The sequence below is a fragment of the Fukomys damarensis genome, unplaced genomic scaffold (assembly GCF_012274545.1).
Source record: "Fukomys damarensis isolate Sample0158 unplaced genomic scaffold, DMR_v1.0_HiC HiC_scaffold_28, whole genome shotgun sequence".
Taxonomy (NCBI): domain Eukaryota; kingdom Metazoa; phylum Chordata; class Mammalia; order Rodentia; family Bathyergidae; genus Fukomys; species Fukomys damarensis.
Window position 1 is genome coordinate 16,003,211 of NW_022900940.1, and position 19,192 is coordinate 16,022,402.

At 36.4% G+C, this 19,192-nt stretch overlaps 1 protein-coding gene and 1 pseudogene across 3 annotated transcripts in view; both read left to right on the plus strand.

Moving 5' to 3' along the window:
* Positions 1-8,678, plus strand: part of LOC104873667 — a 17,768-nt pseudogene extending 9,090 nt beyond the window's left edge.
* The window catches only part of Grm7 (glutamate metabotropic receptor 7), an 865,940-nt gene that overhangs the window by 509,101 nt on the left and 337,647 nt on the right, over positions 1-19,192 (plus strand). The gene's annotated exons all lie outside the window — the stretch shown is intronic.

The following is a 19,192-nucleotide window of genomic DNA, read 5'->3' on the forward strand; positions in this document are numbered from 1 at the left end:
TGTTAAAGAAATCAAAATTAGAGCTCTAGTGGCCTCTTAATATTCCTCCTTGAGTAGTGTGACTGAAAGGTGGTAAAAAACCTTAAAATTATTTTTTAAAGTTTCTGAAATTCAGGACTCAATAAAGCTATGCTTAATTTTTTTTTTTTTCATCTGGAATTTGACTTCAAAAGCTTGATATGTCAGTATCTAAAGGTGCTGCTAACTTAAGCAACCATGGAAGTTTCCAGTAAAATTCTGTTTGGGGCATTTTCTTCCTTATTCATAGATTATTAAATATTCAGTTAACATCTACTATAACTCACTTCCTGAGCTACCCATTGTAGATCAGTGTAACTAAAACAATATCTTAAAATTAATCAGTCGCAGACAAAAACAGAATTAAAGTGTTGAAGCTGACTAAAGTTCTGAGGTTATGCTGTGGAGGCCAGTAGCATACAGTTGCCATACTTAGTACTAATCTAGGAGTAGTAATCTAGGAGATTTAAAAGTTATAAAAAGGATTTCTATTCTCAAGTAATGTACAACCTTGGTACAATGAATTCATAACTAAAACAGGTAATAATGGTAACAACTGGTTTATAACACAACTGAAACAAAGATTAAATGAATGAATTCAGGAAAATGGAGGATTGCTGAACTGAAGGTTATTATAGGGATTAGCTAATCTTTAATTGCTTATTATATGCTAGACAGTATATGCTAGTGCTTTTATAAAAGTAATTTAAGCACAATGATACAGAGAATGCTGATAATCTAGCATTATAGCAGTGAGATTGAGGGTTGAGTACTTTGCTCAGTGTCTCTTTTCTCCGTCTCTGTATCTCTGCCTCTCTGTCACTCTGATTTCCCTTATTTCTCTCCCCACCATAGACACAGTAGTAGGTGGTAGAGCTGGTACTTGAATTCAAATCCATCAGTATCACACAACCCATGGGCTTAACCTCTTTCTTTGTTATAACATTTTGAAGAAAGAATCAAACTTTGAGATGGGAAGGCTTTTCTGATAGGCTTAGCAAACACAATATGCAGAGATGTGACTCATGGAGGGAGTGGGCTTAGGGGGAACCTAGGAATGCAGCCAGAGATAATCTTAAAGAACGAGGATATGCTTGGGAGAGAGAAGTTGTGTATGCAGAGGAGGGGCCAGGGTACAGAAATGTTGGCACCTGAAGGAGGAAAGACCCAGTCACATGCACTAACTGAAGGTCAGGATTCAATAACTGCTGGGAGATGGGAGGAAGTGGACAGGAGCCTGGGCACTGTAGGAAAAAGGTTTTGTGAACCAAGTAAGCAGTGAGTAGATAAGGAGGGGTGGTTTGGGGGCAGAAGATGGTAGTCTCATTAGGATTTGTGAAGTTTTATATGTTAGCACTGCCATCAAATAAAAATGTGTACATGGATGTATACCTGGATTTTCTCATGCCTGAATGATGTCAGACATTGTGAGATGCCAGAAACATCCATCTTATGTACTCTATTTGTACACCGTCTAGTAATGTTCAGTGAACATTGGGTTATTCAGGTGTGGAACCAAGGGTACAATCTTATTTTTATGATAAACTGTCTTTAGAACCAAAATTGTAGTAAGTAGTCTGCTTTCTGTTCTCGGAATTAGCCTTGAGGCTACAAGTCTACTTTGTACCTTTGCAATGTATGCCCTTGACTTTGGTTACAATGTTTGAGGAAGACTCAAAGTAAATATCCCCAGAGGCCCTAATCTGTTTTAGAATTTTGGATTTTAATCAAAACTGGTAACAGGTTGATACTTCTCATTTTTGCCAAGGACAGTGACTTCATTTTATTTAACACCGTGTGATACCTTACCACAACATTTTGACCCACATTGGGTTTTATATGTAGTGTGTATGAGAAAGATCTATCAAGGGAACTGGAAAGTGATAAGAAACAAAACTGAAGAAAGCTTTTCTTTATTTCTTTATATTTTCCTTTTTTTGTACTTATAGAAAACTTGTCCTTGACAGTGAAGAACGGTTGTGAGATATTGTCCTTTTAACATATTTTTCTTGGAAAAGTGAAGCCTTATGTAATTTACCACTGAGCCAGTGTAAGTGAAATCACCACTTAGAAAGTATAAGTAGAATAACGTATTTCAAATCCCACTGAAATTTGGAATTATGATCCAGTCACTGAAGGAAATCTGAACCGGCTCAGCCTGTCTTATTCTTTCAAGAACACTCTGCATCAAGTTTCTTCATCCAAAGAAAACTGCTATCTGCCTAATACCTTAATAATTTGTGGTACCTAAGCTTGGTTACCGCCAATAGATTATTTTCTTCCTCATTGAGTTTATTGGTACATTCTAGGTATACAGTACAGTTACATTCATTATTGGGATCTTGTACCTTTACATGACAGGTCTTGGTTCTCATTTTTTCGCCTTGTCCCTGCCCTTTCTTCTGCCCCTCAATAGATTCTTTTCTGGATTCTGTTTGCCCATTCTTTCTTTTAGAATCACAAGTTACTCTGATGATGGATGACCAGTAGTCTCATCTTTAATTTTCAGAAGCATCCAATATAGTTAGCCAGCCCAAGTGTATTCGTGATGTTATCCCAACTGATTTCAGTCTTGGCTTTTTTTATGTCTATACATGTGAGTGTATAAATAAATCAGATTATACACGTACTTAGAATAAGTGTTAATCTCCTTATGGTGCCTGTTAGGTATGGCTTCTGTATCAGTCCATGTGGGTTAATTCCAGTTTCCATTAAACTATATTAATAAATATAGTACCGCAAAACCAGTTCTTTATAAGAAAATCCTAGAGCATCTTAAGCTTCTCTTTATTATTTACATCGTATGTTTCTTTCTTTGCCAGTGGAATTTAGTGTGGGAAGTAATAACATATATTTTCTGAATGTGTCTAATATCCACAAATTGATCTGTAACAAATACTACGGGATTAAGGCAAAGAAAATAAAAGGACAGTTGATCTGTGTTTTCTGTGAGCTTGTGAATTAAAAACTCTGCACTGAGTTTTCTCCTTAAATAGTTTGGGAATAAGGCAGACTTCTCTGCAATTTAGGGTGCTGAAGTAGCCACATTGCCCAATAAATCTTTCTGAACTGATCTACGTGATCTACATCTGTGCTGTAAGTCGGGGTGGGACCCAGCCATGTGTGGTCACAGAAACCTTGCGATGTGGGTTGTGTGTTGAAGTGACTGCATTTTCCATTTTATTTTCTTTTATTTTACTTAACAGAAATTGAGGTAGCCACAAAACAGATCATCTTGCTGTTGAACACTTTGAAAGAGGCAGCATATCATGGTGGATATCCTGCCTCTTCCATTAGTATCTCTGAGTCCTTACACTTGTTCCTAAACCTCTGTATCTTAGTTTCCTCCAGGAAATGTCTATGTAAAACTACTTCCTTGCATGAGGAATTCATAATATGTATCATTGATAAAATTGGCTTTCTAGAGATCCTCCACCCAGTGAATATTAATTAAAATAAATGTACATGCATATATATACACATATACATGTACAGTGGGATAGAGGACTTGGAGTAAATCTGGACTTCCATATTTGCGGCAGACTTTTTCTGTAGATTTCATGTCATGGCTTAAATTTTGAAAATTTAATTTCTGTTTTATCTGTCACCTAAAGAACTAAGTCCAAGAACAAACCATGAACTAGCTCTCCTATAAACATCTCATCTTTACCTAGGTTTTCCACTTCAAATCAAGTTGAAGATCTCCCTAAATATCTTGCCATTCCCGTCACATCCCACTGCCCCATGTTTTTTCCAGCTTGTTTGTCCTAAAGTGTCCTTCTCTTCACCTCATCCCACCTTATTGCTGGATTGATATTTTCCTCATACATCTCCTCTCCCTAACCCTGGTTTTAGATGACTCCTCAACTTCTCATTCATTCATTGGTATTGGGGGTTGAACTCGGGAACTTCTGCTTGTGAGGCAGGCAGTGGCACCACTGAGCTAAATCCCTGGCCCAACTTCTCATTATCTTAGCCCTCAGTTGAAGCAAGACAACCTCAGGAAACACACCATGGCCATGCCTTCCCCTGGGACTCCCCCTACAACAGGCTTTATCCTTAGCCTGTTGCAATACCAAATTTTTCAGTAGACACAAGATAGTGTTCTGTTTCTTCCCATCTCTTTCTTCCCTGTTAGATCAAACTCTTCTTGAAAGAAAACTGTAGTCTTAGGCACCTTTGTGGCCCAAATGCCTTTTAGTAATGGCTCATAGAGACTTGCTGACTAGCTGAGGTTATCCCAGAGAGCCTATGAAATTATGTGGGCGAAAGCATTTTGAAATTACCAACTGCTCTACAGGCATCAGGTGATATCATTTTAATTAAAATTTCCTGCTGACCTGGTATCTGCATTATGCTGATCAGGTTTAAGAGAAGCAAAGGGCTTATGCCCCATTGTTCTCGCTGTCTGTATGTTTCTCACCAGGTGGGCCAGACAATGTCATTTTATACAGGGCATTTTCTCTCTGCACTGTTTTCTTGTTAGCTAGTTTGCGGTCTGTGGCTGCAATCCCTGTGCAGATTGTCTGCTCATAAACACTATGGTCCTCAAGCCAAGTGTTTCTTTCTTACTTAAGAAGAGTCTTCCTAAGAGTACTGAAATACACTCTTCTACGAATTTGGGGCTGAGCTTAGGAACTTTGGGAGAGACTCTGGACCAAAGATTGTCAATATATGAATATAAAGACAAATTGTGTATGCAAAGAAAGTTTTAGTGAAACCCAGTCATGCCTATTTAACTTGTGTGTTGACTGTGAATTTGCTCACCCAAAAAGGCATTTGGTTCTTTGTACCAGAGCCATGTGGTGTACAAGACCTATAATGTTTGCTACCTGGCTTCTCAAAGAAAGAAATGGTGCTAGTCTTTGTTCTGAAGTAGGGTTTTCTAACATTATGTTGCATCTAGAGGTCCAGAGCCACTACTCTGTTGTCTGAGTAGCCTATCCAGATCATAACTCAGCTCCAGTAGTAAATTATAGGGAGAAAGGAAGACCCTTCATTTAGAAAGAGGAAAAGGAAGGGAGGGAGAGATACGATGGATAGCTACCCTGATAAAGAATCACAGTAGAGGGCTCCAGAAAGATGGAAGACCCGTAAGCCCTTTGTTCTCAGCTATTTTTATGGGGTAGGGGTTGAGTGACTCTTTCCCCTCCACCTAGAATTTGCCATAATTGGATTAGCTTCCATGCACCTCTGCCAAATATTTCTTCCCATGGTCTATGTGCAGTTCCTTTTTGTGTTTGTGTACTTGTACTTGACCTGCCTTTTAAGGCCTTATCTTTGGGATGGATTGCTAGTTGTCAGGGTTGCCTCCTTCTTTGGTTAGCTTAAGTTAGTAAAGGGGTGTGTAGATATCTATTGGGCTCTGAAATGACCCTTGAGTGAGTAATATCCTGACTCTATAGTGAATACACATGTATATAAGTATTTGTGTTAGTACATAGGCATAAGTATTTACTTCCTTAAAGTTAGTTAGCTTACCCTGTATTTTAGTGGGGGTGGGAGTGGTTTATCATTTGTGTACCTGGATTTCTGTTTTTGTTGTGTCTATCAGCCCTTATTTTGGTCTCTTGGTGCAAGTTCCAAAGCCATTTCATGCCTTTCTTTCTCTTTCTTTCTTTCTTTCTCTTTCTTTCTTTCTTTCTTTCTTTCTTTCTTTCTTTCTTTCTTTCTTTCTTTCTCTTTATTTTTTATTCCTTTTTCTAGCCCTGTTTTAGACTTGCATCCCAGGGCAATATTTCTAGCAAAGTTTGATTTTAACCTGTCCTAGTGAGGATTAACTAGAAGACGTAAGGAGGCCCCTATTTTATTCTCTCATCTACAGACTCTATTTCCTTCTCTTAGAACTGTTGCACTTGGTACACAGGGATTGTTTGATGAGGAAACGTGTCCTGAGCAGTGGAGAATATTGAACATCTACCCAACCTATATTCACTAGATGACAGTAATGCTTCCTTTCCCTTATTACAGGGACCACAACTGTCTCTAGACATTTCCAGATGGGTCCTGGGAGACAAAATCACTGTCATCTATGAGCCACTGCTTAAAACACAGTAGACCCAAGTACATTTTGGAAGACAGCAAGAAAAAAACCAATTATTGAAAAATGTGAAGGTGTCAGATATACCAAAAACTTCTCTAGAGAATTCAAAATATACTTACCACTTCCCTAAGTATAATACTATTTTCTCTGTATTGTCTGGAGAAGAGGAAATATTGAAATTTTTCTGGGCTGCTTCCTATTTTTTCTCTTTCAACCAGGAATTCAAGACAGGTGAGATTCATAGAAGGAACAGAAGCATGACTTTAGGGATACTGAAGGACATCCTGTGCTATCTGGCAGGGCTAATTTACCTTGTAAACTAGCCTTATAAACTAGCTATTTAAAAATTTGGGTAAAGGGTTTTGTGTGTGTGTGTGTGTGTGTGTGTATCTTTGAACTTGAGTTTCCTCTTCTGTGAAATATCATTGGAACTATGTGAGATCACATTAAATAAAGCAGTTGAGACAGTGGCATCTAGAGAGAGCTTATTAGGTAGAATGATGACGGTGCTAGTGACAAAGGGAGAAAAGAGTGCAAAGAGGATGGTGGCAAGGAATTGATGGAGGTACAACCTGGTACTGAAAAAGCAATCTGTGGAGTGATAGAAAGAAGTATTTAAACCACCATGTGTTGGTGTTAAGAAAGCTTGAAAGGGGCCTTAGATGTTAGAATCTTTGCCATGCTTTCAAGGTTGAAGACAGGGTTTGGATTCCCTGCAAGATGTCAACTAGATCTTCAGATAAAAGATGTGGTCCTATTCTCAAGTTGCAAACTGAAGAGACCAGTATAAGTGGTTACATAATAAGAAATTATATAAGAAGAGTTAAAAATACTGAGTATCAGTCATACTAATAGAACATACATCCTACATTTGAAGTCTCAGAGGCATGGGGTATTGCTATATAGTTAACTAAATAGTGCTTATGTTTCATTACGATGAGAACAAAACAAAACCCTGATCTTTCTATTTAACTGTGGAGGCTACAATGATTTTTCTGTTATATCGAACAACTCTTGGTTTCAGTTCTCAGAATCTAGTCCCCTGTATCTGTTGACTTTGAGAAGACCTTCTACCACCCCATATCCATCCATGTCCTTTTAGCAGAGCTGACTCTTGTCTCAATTCTTTACAAAAGCTCAGGGCTTTGAGTCAGAGTTCCCACACAGCCCCCTGGTTTCTGGGCTGAAAAGGGCCGAACAACTCAGGCACAGACAACAGATTCTTAAGAACTTTCTAGAGAAGGGGACCCTCTTAATTTAGTCTTAAAACATAATGGGCTCTGGAGTATAAAGGAGCTCTTGTAGACTTGATATATACCACATGAAATCTGAGTTTGTGATTCCAGAGGAAAAGGCAAATGAAAAAACCACAAACTGATCTTTAGATATTTTATGCCCTGAATCCACCAAATTTAAAATTCAATAGACACTGGGCATATACACTTACATCAAGTGAACATTTTTCTATTTAATCCAGTCTGGGTTGGATTTTTACCACTTGAAAGAAAGAAATCCTAAGAATTACAGAATTCTTGGGACTGAAGTGGCTCTTCTATGCCCCAACATCTTAACTACACAGATGAGGCACGCACTTCCTGTTCTCTTGATAGAAAATGCCAAAGTAGAACACTGTGTTAGAACATGTGACAAGAAGGGTGTTTCTTATTTCAGGAACTTTTAAAGAGTGTTGTTACATTTGGTGATAGTGCATTTACTAATGTTAACTATTAATAAAGTAAAGTAGACTATACAATTAATAATGTCTAAACATTTAAATAATTTTACTGTAATTTTTGAGACAACTAGGGATTGAACCCAAGGCCTCATGCATGCTAGGCAAATTATTTCCCCAGCTTTTTTTTTTTTTTTAAGATAGGCTCTCACAGAACTGTTGTTATTAGTCTCCAAGTTTTGTTTCCTCTTACCTTAGACTCCCGAGTAGCTAGCATGCATAGAAACCAAATGTAGAGGCCATGATAAGGTCCCATATATGCATCCATTGCTTTGAATAATTTTCAGGATTTTTCATATTTAACTTACCTTATTAAGGATTTCAAAGAAAATCCTACAGTTTTGCATGAATCATCATAAGAACTGTTTTCAGAGATAATTGAGGGCTTGTCTCAGAACTGCAAAACCCAACATACCAAACTCTAATGCTAATAACATTTTTTTGTTAAGCCTGTATTAGGAAACATTTTTCTGATTTCTTAAAAATCGTGAAACAGTGCTGGGGATGTAGCTCAGCAGTAATGCTTGCCTAACATGCTCAAGGTCTGAGGTTTGATAAACAGCCATGAGAAAAAAATTAAAATATGAAGCAGTTCAGTTACCCTGTTCCTTCTATATGTTTGTGCAGGCCTTTTTGGTGTGAAATTGATCATGCGTTTTACAAATTTATGTAGAATTCAAGAATGTTACATTTCAGGAGAAAATGTTCCCTTGGTAGAGATAATTATATTTAAATCAAAGCATTTTGGAGAGCGTTTTTTATGTATGTTTATTCTATATTAAGGAGCATGACATTGCCTTCAATCTTTGGCACCTCGCAGTTGCCTCCTTTTTCATTGTTTCTGGATTTTCTGTGGCACAGGAAGCTGCATTCTGTGAAGACTAAAGCATGCTTCCTACCTTACCTGGCTCCTAAGTGCAACTTCCCACTGTTCTGCTATCTGTTCTGTCATCTCCCTGGGTCTTCAGTTTTCCAAACCTTTTTCCCACCCCTTGGCAACCTGCCTGAGCAAAAGCAGCTTACACCTATTTTTTTCTTATTCTACCCTCGCTATCAGATATATTGCAAAACTAATCGAAGCCATGGGAGAAACAAACAGAAGGCTGACATGGCTTGAAAGCAGGCAGTCCCTGTTCACTTGAAGTAAACTACATGCTTGTCACTTGTTAGAAGACGAAAGAATTCCTGAATTTATCCTACACAGATGCAAGAAATGATTTGAGTTTGAGCACAGCACTAAGTAGTCTTAAATTTGGAAGATCTGTGTTCTTAAAGTGAGCAGGTTCATTTGGAACAACAGGAAGAGAAAGGATTTTTACACTGAAGATTGCATCTACTTCAGAACATATTATAATCTGCTTAAAAGACACTTTACATCAAATGCTGAGTTGCTGATTGAGATGAAGTGAGTGCTTCCTCAGGTTTATCTTGTGCACATTTCTTCTCAGTCATTTTTCTCTGCTTTAGGAGGCAGAACACATTGACAGAAGATACAACTGCTTTGTAAATTGACGAACTAACTGACTTTGAGATAGTGCCCCAAGATGGGCAAGAGTGAGGTGGTTAGGGGCCACTTCTAGGTGGAGAAATGTAATCTTTCACAGCCTGCTCAATTTCTTTTTTCTTTTGCTTTCTTTTTTTTTTTTTTTTTTTTGAGACAGGGTCTCCCTATGTAGTTGAGACTGACCTGGAACTCACTGTGTAGCCCAGGTGGGTCTTGAACTCACAGTGATGCTCCTGCCTCAGCCTCCCGAGTGCTGGGATTACAGGCTTTGCATCTCCACACCGGCCCGGCCTACTCAATTTTGAACATACAAATTTATTTAAAGTTACCAAAGTGAAGCACAACTAAAGGATTGTATTCCCTGCACTGTTTCATCTTATGAAGGTCCAGCACTGGGGATAGAGCAGGATTTCCTTCATACTACCCAACTCAGTCTGATGCATGTCTGTCCTTTCACATACATGATTCTTTCCGAATATAAAACCAGGGAAACTGATGTGTTTGACTGTAACATCCAAGTCTCTTTGATCTCAGAACTTATAAAAATAAAGAAAATCTCTGTTTTGAAGTCATGGCACACGGTGAGGAAAAGGGGAATTACAGGAGGAGAGACATTTTGTGATTGAGAAAATCAAATTTAAGAGCAGAAATATTTCATCATTTTTCTCACAGCTGAGTCAATTCTATTCTCCCCCGCCTGTATTTCTGGTCTCCATCTAATTACCTGCCTTCAGTCTTCAATTTAGTATAGTTTTTGATGTTTGACTTTATTACTTTTATAATGTTTTTCATTGTTTAGTCTTATTACTTTGTTACAGCATGTGAGACTCTGAGGTCAGGCAGATATAGACAGGAATCTGGGCTTTCCTATTCAAAAGCCGTGCAATTTAGCACAGGTTCATTCAGAATTCATTCATTCTTTCCTCTGTTTGTTCAATTAGTCTGCCAATATTTAATGAGTGGTAAAAATATCTTTCTTTCATCATGTGTAAATATTGAGCTTATATTGCTGAATGAGACTCATTAAAGTTGGTTTGGGGAGTCTGTGGCTTATTGAGGAAGGCGTGTTATTAAATAGTGAAGACAAGGTATTTATTAATATAAACTAAGAAAATTCTCTAGAAAAAAGAAAAAGTGATACATCCGCCAGTTCTCTGAAAAGATACGTCCGAGGAGCCTGACCACATTGACACTGGGACTTTTTGAACTCTGAGGCTCTGTTTCTTCTTTCATAAAATAAAAATAATTGTAGTGACTACAGGAGTGGGTGGGGCAAGGATGAAACGTGGTGCTGCCGATAAAGTACATACACGGTACCTGGAACATGGTGAGAGCTCATTGATTTGAAGATCCATTGCTATTGTGATTTTATGTCCGACAAATGGTATTTTAAAGCAGTTCTAGTGGGATACGTAAACTCATTTTAGAGTTAGAGTGATGTATAAGTTATCTCTTTCACGATCAGTGGGCATGGTGAGTCAGGCAAGACTGCAGTGTTTTATACATGTTCGTTTCTTTATAGGATATGGAGAGCATAACCCCAAATCTTTGTGTGAAGGTCTGCAGCTCAAAATGAGTTACAAATCACTGTTAAACTTTTCCTGAGACATGAAACAACCAAAACAACCCTAAATAATGTTTTATACATTTTTCCATAATGATCACCCTTTCCCCTCTCTCACACATGCTTTTAAGTGTTTGTCTTTCTTGTTACCTTATGACTTACTTTTTTACTGTTGTGAGTTAGGTCTTTTGGAGGAAGGGGTTCTACTTTTTCTCATATGAAAGATGTTGCTTTCTGTACCAAGCTTTGTTTAAAGGAATCTCATGAGCTACTCTTTCTAGATTGTCATGAATTTTCATTTATTCAGGTCTATACATTTTCATTTATACAGGTCTTCATTTATGCAGACAGGGAGGACCGATCTTTTCCTTTCCAGTCTGTGTGTCTTGTGCTACTTTTCCTTGTTTTGTCATGATAGGAAAGTTCTTCATTATGGTGCAGAATAGGGCTATGATTGTATATTAACATATTTTTTAAACTTTACCATGAATCATCCAACCATTAGAATCTTACCATTCAAGCAACAAACCAATTTTTGATTCATTAATAATAATGTAAATTCCGCGGGGGAGAATTGTTCATATGTTTGATCACTAATGCTTGAATTCTCTTTGAACAATGACTGACTAAGGCATGGAAGGTTTTCAGTGCAAGTTTATTGAAAAAAAAAGAAAACAAAAATCAAAAAAAGAGATTGAAACCTAAAAACTAGCTAATGTGAGAGTATGTGTTTGTATATAGTTATTACTTAGTATAGACATGAATAATCTAAGATAACATTTGACGAAAACTGTATGAGGCTTCTCTCTTAAAGAAGCAGAACTTGAAGATAGCAAATTTTATGAGATTTTGTAACCAACTACAGTGCTCAATCTTAGTTTGCTCATGACCTCTGCAGCACACTATTTACCTTTTACTTCATGTACATTCTGCCTCCTACCTCAGTCCGCTGGATGCCTTGCTCTCCTGGTTCACCCACTGTGAGTTCAGGTAGGGAACTTGTCTGACATTTTTAACTACGTAATAGGAAATGTTTTTGCACTGCTTTTTCTATGCTATTTATGAATGATCTTGAATATCAGTATAACCAGATCTAAGATCAACCCATTCCTGCTGCCTTCAAATTTCAGAGAGAAACTTTTGACCCAAAGAGAGGTCATACATTCTGCTTCCTTGGGTTCTACAAAAAACAGTTATTGATGTTTCACTTAGACTTAAAAACTGTATGCTTACAACTGCTGGTACTATTCCTGACATCTCAGAAGAGCTCAAAATGCTGAATAGGTGGCAATGTTTCATTTTTTTTAATCTGCCTTTTTTGTTGGTTTGTAGAGCTGTGGTAGCTGAAAGACAGTGAAAGTACAGATGAACATGAAGATGGTTTATGAAAGGGCAGATACTGGCAAGTTTGTAATCTGAATAGATTAAAAAAAATGAACTTTAGAACATTCCCATGTTATTAGATAATGCCTTATATACATAATCTTCCAAAACTAGATCATAAGTTAAGTTACTGCTTATCCACATATTCCCTATTACATTATTACATAGTAATATTTATCTTTCAATTAAAATATTCTGAAAACTAACAAAAGCTTCAGTGGATAATTCTGAGATATATCAATGAGGAGCTACTTATTGCAAAATGTAACATATTCCTCCCAAAGACCCTTTAAACTAAAATTTTGCTTTCTACACTGCAGTGGAATTCAAAATGAAAGAAACATAGACCTCTACTTTAAGACGTCTACTTTTAAGTCATCTAAATAATATTTTTGGCACTGGGATATATTAAACCATAACCTTAGTGTTTACCTTCTAAGTAATTTCTTACTTCTAAGTAATACGTACCTTCTAAGTAATTTCCCTACTGTCCTTAGCTTTGTAGTGCTTGCTTTTTATACCTAAGTACATTAATAAATCTTAAAGTAAACTTGCTGTAATTGTTACCATGAAATGTTTTATGACATTAAAATCCAAATAATATATACCCGTTGGAAGAGAAGCATAAAATAAATATCTGGATCATTGAAAAATCTGCAATTTTACAATACTTGATTTTGTTCAAGTTGGTACTAATGCTTTCCAGTAAAATTTTGTAAACTTGTTTGAAATTTTATATTCTCAACTAGCCACATTAAAAAAAAAAAGATACATGGTAGTGTATGTGGGTAATCTCATTACTCTGGGAGGCTGAAGCAAGATGAGCATAAGTCCAGGCTTGCTTGGTTATTCAGCTACTTAGGAAATCTCTGTCTTGAAATTTTAGAAGCAAGAAAATAAATGAATGTAGCTTACTGTGAAAGCTCTAAATCAATCCCCAGCACTACTCAAAAATTTAAAACTGGGCTGGGGATTTAGCTCATTGGTGCCATTCCTCCTTTGAAGCAAGAGGTCCTAGGTTTGATCTTTGGAACTGGGAAAAATAAAGTAAACTAAGTAGCTTAGTATTTAAAAATATACTTTACTCAATATATATGTATATATGTACATGTATGTAATATTATCTCAATGTAGAGTCAATACACAAGTTATCAATAAGATTTTTACATTGTTTTTCACACTAAATCTTCAGAATTCTGGGGTGTCTTTTACATACAGAGTGCATCTAAATTTCTCTAGCAGTATTTCCAGCTCAGCAGCTAAGTGTGGTAGAGGCCACCAAGCTACACAGTAGAGGTGTGTGCAGTTATAAAGCATTGTAACTCTTACCTGCCCCAAAGAGTATCAGGAGGGAACTTTCAGCTTTGATCAAACACTTTTAAGTGGCCATCATGTCTTTTTTTTTCCCTCCAAAAAATGTCAGAAATGTAAGTAATGTGGAGATCAAATTTCTAGCAAACATATTTTAAATAAATGCTGTAATTGTGAAGGGAAAAAAAAAACAGGAGAATACTGCCCCTTTCACTGCAAGTTGTTTTGGGCTAAGGAAAGAAATTAAAGCCTCCCTGTAAAATATGCAAACATGATATATCTTGGCTCTTATTTTTCCCCCATTCCCCTGCCTTCCCTTCATCCCCTCCCCTCCTCCCTATTTACAAAGCCTTGGTTTCCATTTTTTTCCTTTTCTCATATTTATTCCTTTCCCTTTTTTCCTTTCCTCTATGCTATCCACTTCCTCTTCCCCTTTGGATCTTTCCTCTCCATTTTAAATTATTTATTACACATTTTGATCCTTAATTACACTTTCAGTTTCTCACACCACAGAAACTACATAATGTAATGGTACAAATTCCCAATGATGAATATGAATATCATCATATTGTATACCCAAAAATGTACCAATAAACTTAATGAATAAAAGAAATAAGCAAACAATGCCCTGGAAAGCACTTCTACTCAAAATTAGGAAATAGTGTATTTTTAGAAAAATATACTAATTTGACCATATAAAATGTGAGTCATTGCTTTTTAAAGGAATGTGTTAGGCATCTTGATTACAAAAAACACTTATTTATGGTCCAGATGCATTGGTGAAACTTCATATAAAAGAGACTCAGCTATAAGCATAAACATTTCTTGAAATATTACATAATGTATAAATATATATACATACGTATACATCACACGGTACCATGTCAATGGATATAATTCTATACTTTTATGTATCAGTTTTAAAAAGAAATGAAAAACTGATGGCAGCTCACATTTCACCTGTAGGCCATAGTTTCCTGACCTCTGCTTTAAATTTATGCAAATTCTGTAGTGGAAGATTCAGGAACATCAAATAAAAATACCAATATATTGAGGAAGAAAAAACTATTTTCTTGAATTTTATCTCTACATGTGTTTTTAAATATGATAGTGTCAAAACAATAGATTTATATAAATTAAATTTTATATATATAGTCAATGGACTATGGAAAAACAACTTAAATATTAGTAATTTTATATTTTGACAAATACTCCTCAATGTCTATACGAATGCACTGCAAGACCTGAACAAAAGCATTCATAGCATCTTTGTTGGGATAATCAAAACAATGACAGAAAATTAATTATCCATTAATAATGGAATGGATTAAAACACTGGTATATTCATGTCCTGCAGACTCTTGACAATGAAAGTGAATGAACTACAATAGAACAGATTCAGAAAATTGACTCTTTGTGTTGAAAGAAAAAATGTAAAGCATGGGGATAAAGGAATTGAAAAGGATCAAGCCATGTTATGTACATGTACTGATTCCCCAAAATAAATGTAGCTATTATGCATGCTAAACATACATTAAAAACAAAATGAACTCAATTAAATATAAGAAGGTAGGTTGCATAAAATAGGCCAGTGACAAAAAAACAAATACCATATGTTTCTATTTAATGTGTGGAAGCTAAAAATGTAGAAGAGAGTAGGATAGTGGTTACCAAAGCTTGGGAAAGATGCAACAGAAGATGGAATGGACAAAAAATGATTTATAGACAATGGAAACAGTTGCATAGAAGGAGTAACTTCAAATATTCTGAAATATAGCAAGACAAATATTGTTGATAATTTAATAATTCAAAATAGCTAGTTGAGAAAATTTTGAGAGTTGTCAATTTAGAGACACATCAGTGCTAGATACACCAGTAATTCTGATATTATCTATTGTACACATGTATTGAAATGTCACATTGTCACCTATAATTATGTATAATTACTACATGTCCATTAAAAATAAAAATATATTTTAAAAGAGAAAATTGAAGATACTTCATAAGAAAGATGAAAGGACTATAAGAAGTAATTTTTTTCGGCTTTAATTGAGTTTATTGGTACATTTTAGGGATACAGTACAGTTACATTCATTGTTGGGATCTTGTACCTCTACATGACAAGTCTTGAAGTAATTTTCAAGGGAAGAAAATCCATTATATTCTCTTTGGGAAAGCTTTAAAAATATAATTTTCCTATATATTCTGTGACTTTTTGTGGCTTCTTTATATTTAATCTATAATTTATCTATAATTTGATGACAATATAAAATATGGGTAAATGATTTAGAGTTTCACAAGTGATTAAAAATGCAAGACAAAAAGAAATACAGTATGATTCAATTTATATTAAGTTTATAAGTGTACAAGTTTGGTTATGTGCAACATATTAAAACTATACAACAATACAGAACAGACCATGGTGAAATCCTAAATAGGTGGAAGCAAGGAATTTGATGGTAAGGGGAGTGCTCTGTGGGGAACCCATCTTTCTTTTCTTTTTTTTTTTTTTTTTTTTTTTTTTTTTTTTTTGATACTGGGAATTGAACTCAGGACCTTGTACTTGCGAGGCAGGCAACAGAACCACTGAGCCAAATCCCCAGCGAGGAACCCATCTCTTGGCTTGGATGTTGGTTGTAAGGATGCTTGCTTTATAACCATTCATTATCCAAGAAATTAAGTTTTATATAATTTTCTTTAAATGTATTATACTTCCCAATTAAAATGGCTTTTTGTGTTTATTCATGTTTGCTTCATTAAATTTCATCTTATTTATTTCATATTGTTATGTGTCTCCTGTCACACTGCAAATTTTGATTTGTGTAGGAACTTGGTAACTATATCAACTGAGTCTTCATTCAATAAGATGTTCATTAAAACCTCAAAAAAGGGCTGGGCATTTAGCTCTGTGTTGCCACCTGCCTCACAAGTGCAAGGATTGGAGTTTTGATCCCCAGTACAAAGACAAAACAGCCTATCATGGTGAGGCATGCCTTTAATCCCAGCACTCAGGAGGCTGAGGCAGGAAGATTGCTTTGAGTTCCAGACCAGCCTGAGCTACATAGTGAGTTCCATGTCAGTCTCAACTACATAGTGAGACCCTGTCTCAAAAAAAAATAATAGTAATAATAAAAATAAAACAAAACAAAACAAAATCCTAAAACAGACCAGCACCAGTGTTAAGTTCCTGGTGGAGATCAGGAACCACTAGAAACTTCACCTCAAATTGTGGTTATAGTGGTAGTAATGCTACCAGTATTTAAAGTAATAATTGAGTAGTACAGTTTATTTTCAGATACAGTAAGACCTCTGTGGTTGGATATATTTATAGAGAAATTTAGTAGCCTATGTTTGGTAAGTTTTTAAGAGGCATTTTAGCACTGAAGGGTGAAATACAAAAGCAGGCTGCTGGGATCTTGCCAGAACTGGCTATATTTTTCTTGTGGAGATGAATGCAAAGAAAAGTGTGTGGGCCTTTGTTTAAAAACCGTGCTTCAAGGTGATGATGAAAGCATTAAACCTACGTGCAAGACTTTTCTGAACTGGTGACTGTGTGTGAGCACTCAGACTTCATGCCCGTAAATCCAACCCTGCAAGCTTCTGTGTGTTTGGATTCCCCATAGCTGTGCCTTCATTCTACCTCTCCTGACAATTCAAGATGTTTTCCTTCCTGGTCATTTTGACTTTGAGGCAAAGCCAGAATTGGCTTGTACAATGCCAGGTGAGGTTAATAAGGCGCATGAAGACACTGTAATGCTTTTATGGGCCTGCATTTTCAGGATGGCCTTCTGACTAGCATTCACTGTATTTTTATCATGTCTTGTAAAGGCATTCGTGCTAGAGGGCTTCCAGAAATGCTTCACAAAGGGTCAAGAAGGATGGGATAAACATGTTTTGAGTGAGAAGGGAGTATATTGAGATAAACTGATGGCAATATGTCCTTTATTTTAATGTTTTAAAAATGTAAATATGTATTTTGATCAACTCATAAAATCGAGATATTAGAGTCTATCTCAGAGCTGTCAGGTTTAACCAAGTTCTTGTGTATAAATCACTTAAAACAGAAATAATAAAAGTACAGAAAATGTTAACTATTATTTTATTGTGGCTGTGCAATAATTCTTTGCTTCAGGCAAACCATCTAGGACTAAGATATCTTGTCCATCTTTTCTATCTGGTGAAATTGGAAGAGGCATCTTCTTCGCAGAACTCTAATGCACAATGCGTGAAAGACAGCCTCGGAATCCTTTATCATGAGAAGCCTTGAAAATCTGGTTTACTTGCACGTTGGCCCAGGCTGTCCTCTTCACCACGTATCCACTGTAGCCACACTGACCCTCCATCACCCAGGGACATCTGTGTCACAACCTGTGTCCCTTTGTGAATGTCATCTTCCAGTTATTCCTACTTTTGTGAACTTTAAATTTTCAAGGCTGAACTCAGATCGCTGCCCTCTTATTATGCATTGGATATACAGTGTCTTCCAAATGGTTGTGTGTTGAACGGTGATCCCCAGCTGATGGTGTTCTTAGGAGGCAGTGGCATGCTTAGGAAATAAGGTTGAGGGGAAGTGGGGTCCCTGTGAATGTGCCCTTGAAGGAGACATTGAGAACTCCGCACTCCTTTCTCTGTTTCCCTGGTCTCTATAGGAGGAACCATGTGCTTGTGCCTTGGTTTTCTGCCTCACTATGACCCCAAAGAAACAGGGTCTGAAAGGACTGACAACGAGCTAAAATAAGCCTTTCTTTCTTTAAGATTTTTATCTCAAGTCTCACCAATAGAGAGCTAGTACATTCTGCATGGCACAAATGCACATCATCCCAGCCTGGCATTTTTCTCTATCTTCTTTATACTATAACCTTTATGAACTACCTTTGACATGCTTGCATGTCTTGGATCTCTCCTTTCTTCCTGCACTGCAATTTGGAATCAGCTGGACTATGTTCCAATTATACTTGTTAGCAAGTTGTTTACCCTATGTCTTATTACCCTATGTCAAATTAGTTACCCTAGTCTTAGTTTACCAATTCACCAATTAGAGGTACTAATGCTAATACATGGGTTATTTATAAGGATTTAAATAACACATATTCTTATCTCAGTATAATCATTTAAATAACTTAAATTGAAATTTTTCCAGTAACCAGTGTTCAGAATTATTATTTATATTTTCTTTTCTACAACTAAACACTGAGAATGTCAAGGGTCAGTGATTTTGTATTACATGCTTTCAGAATCTGTCTGTCATAATTCCTCTTGATTTAATTAATTGCTGCTGTAATTAGACTCTTTCATTCTATTTTCTGCCTATGTTCAAGGCACATTGGAAATATTTGTGACAAAGAGGCAATCTCTGCTGACTAAAATGGGCCTGCATTTCCTTTGGATAATATTCTGACCCAGGTAGTAAATTCATACCCTTCCAGTGTTTGTCACAAAACTTTCTTTTGTCATGCAGAGTATTGCCTGCTTCCTAAAGGCACACAAACAATGCTAACCATATTTTGTTTTGAATACATCATGTCCAAGGCAAGACCATATTTATTATGTCACCATAAGGTTTAGATGCCAAGTCCTTCCCATTGCTCGCACTAAAACAGTATGTGAAGTCCCCAACCAACAGCGTTTTCACATTGA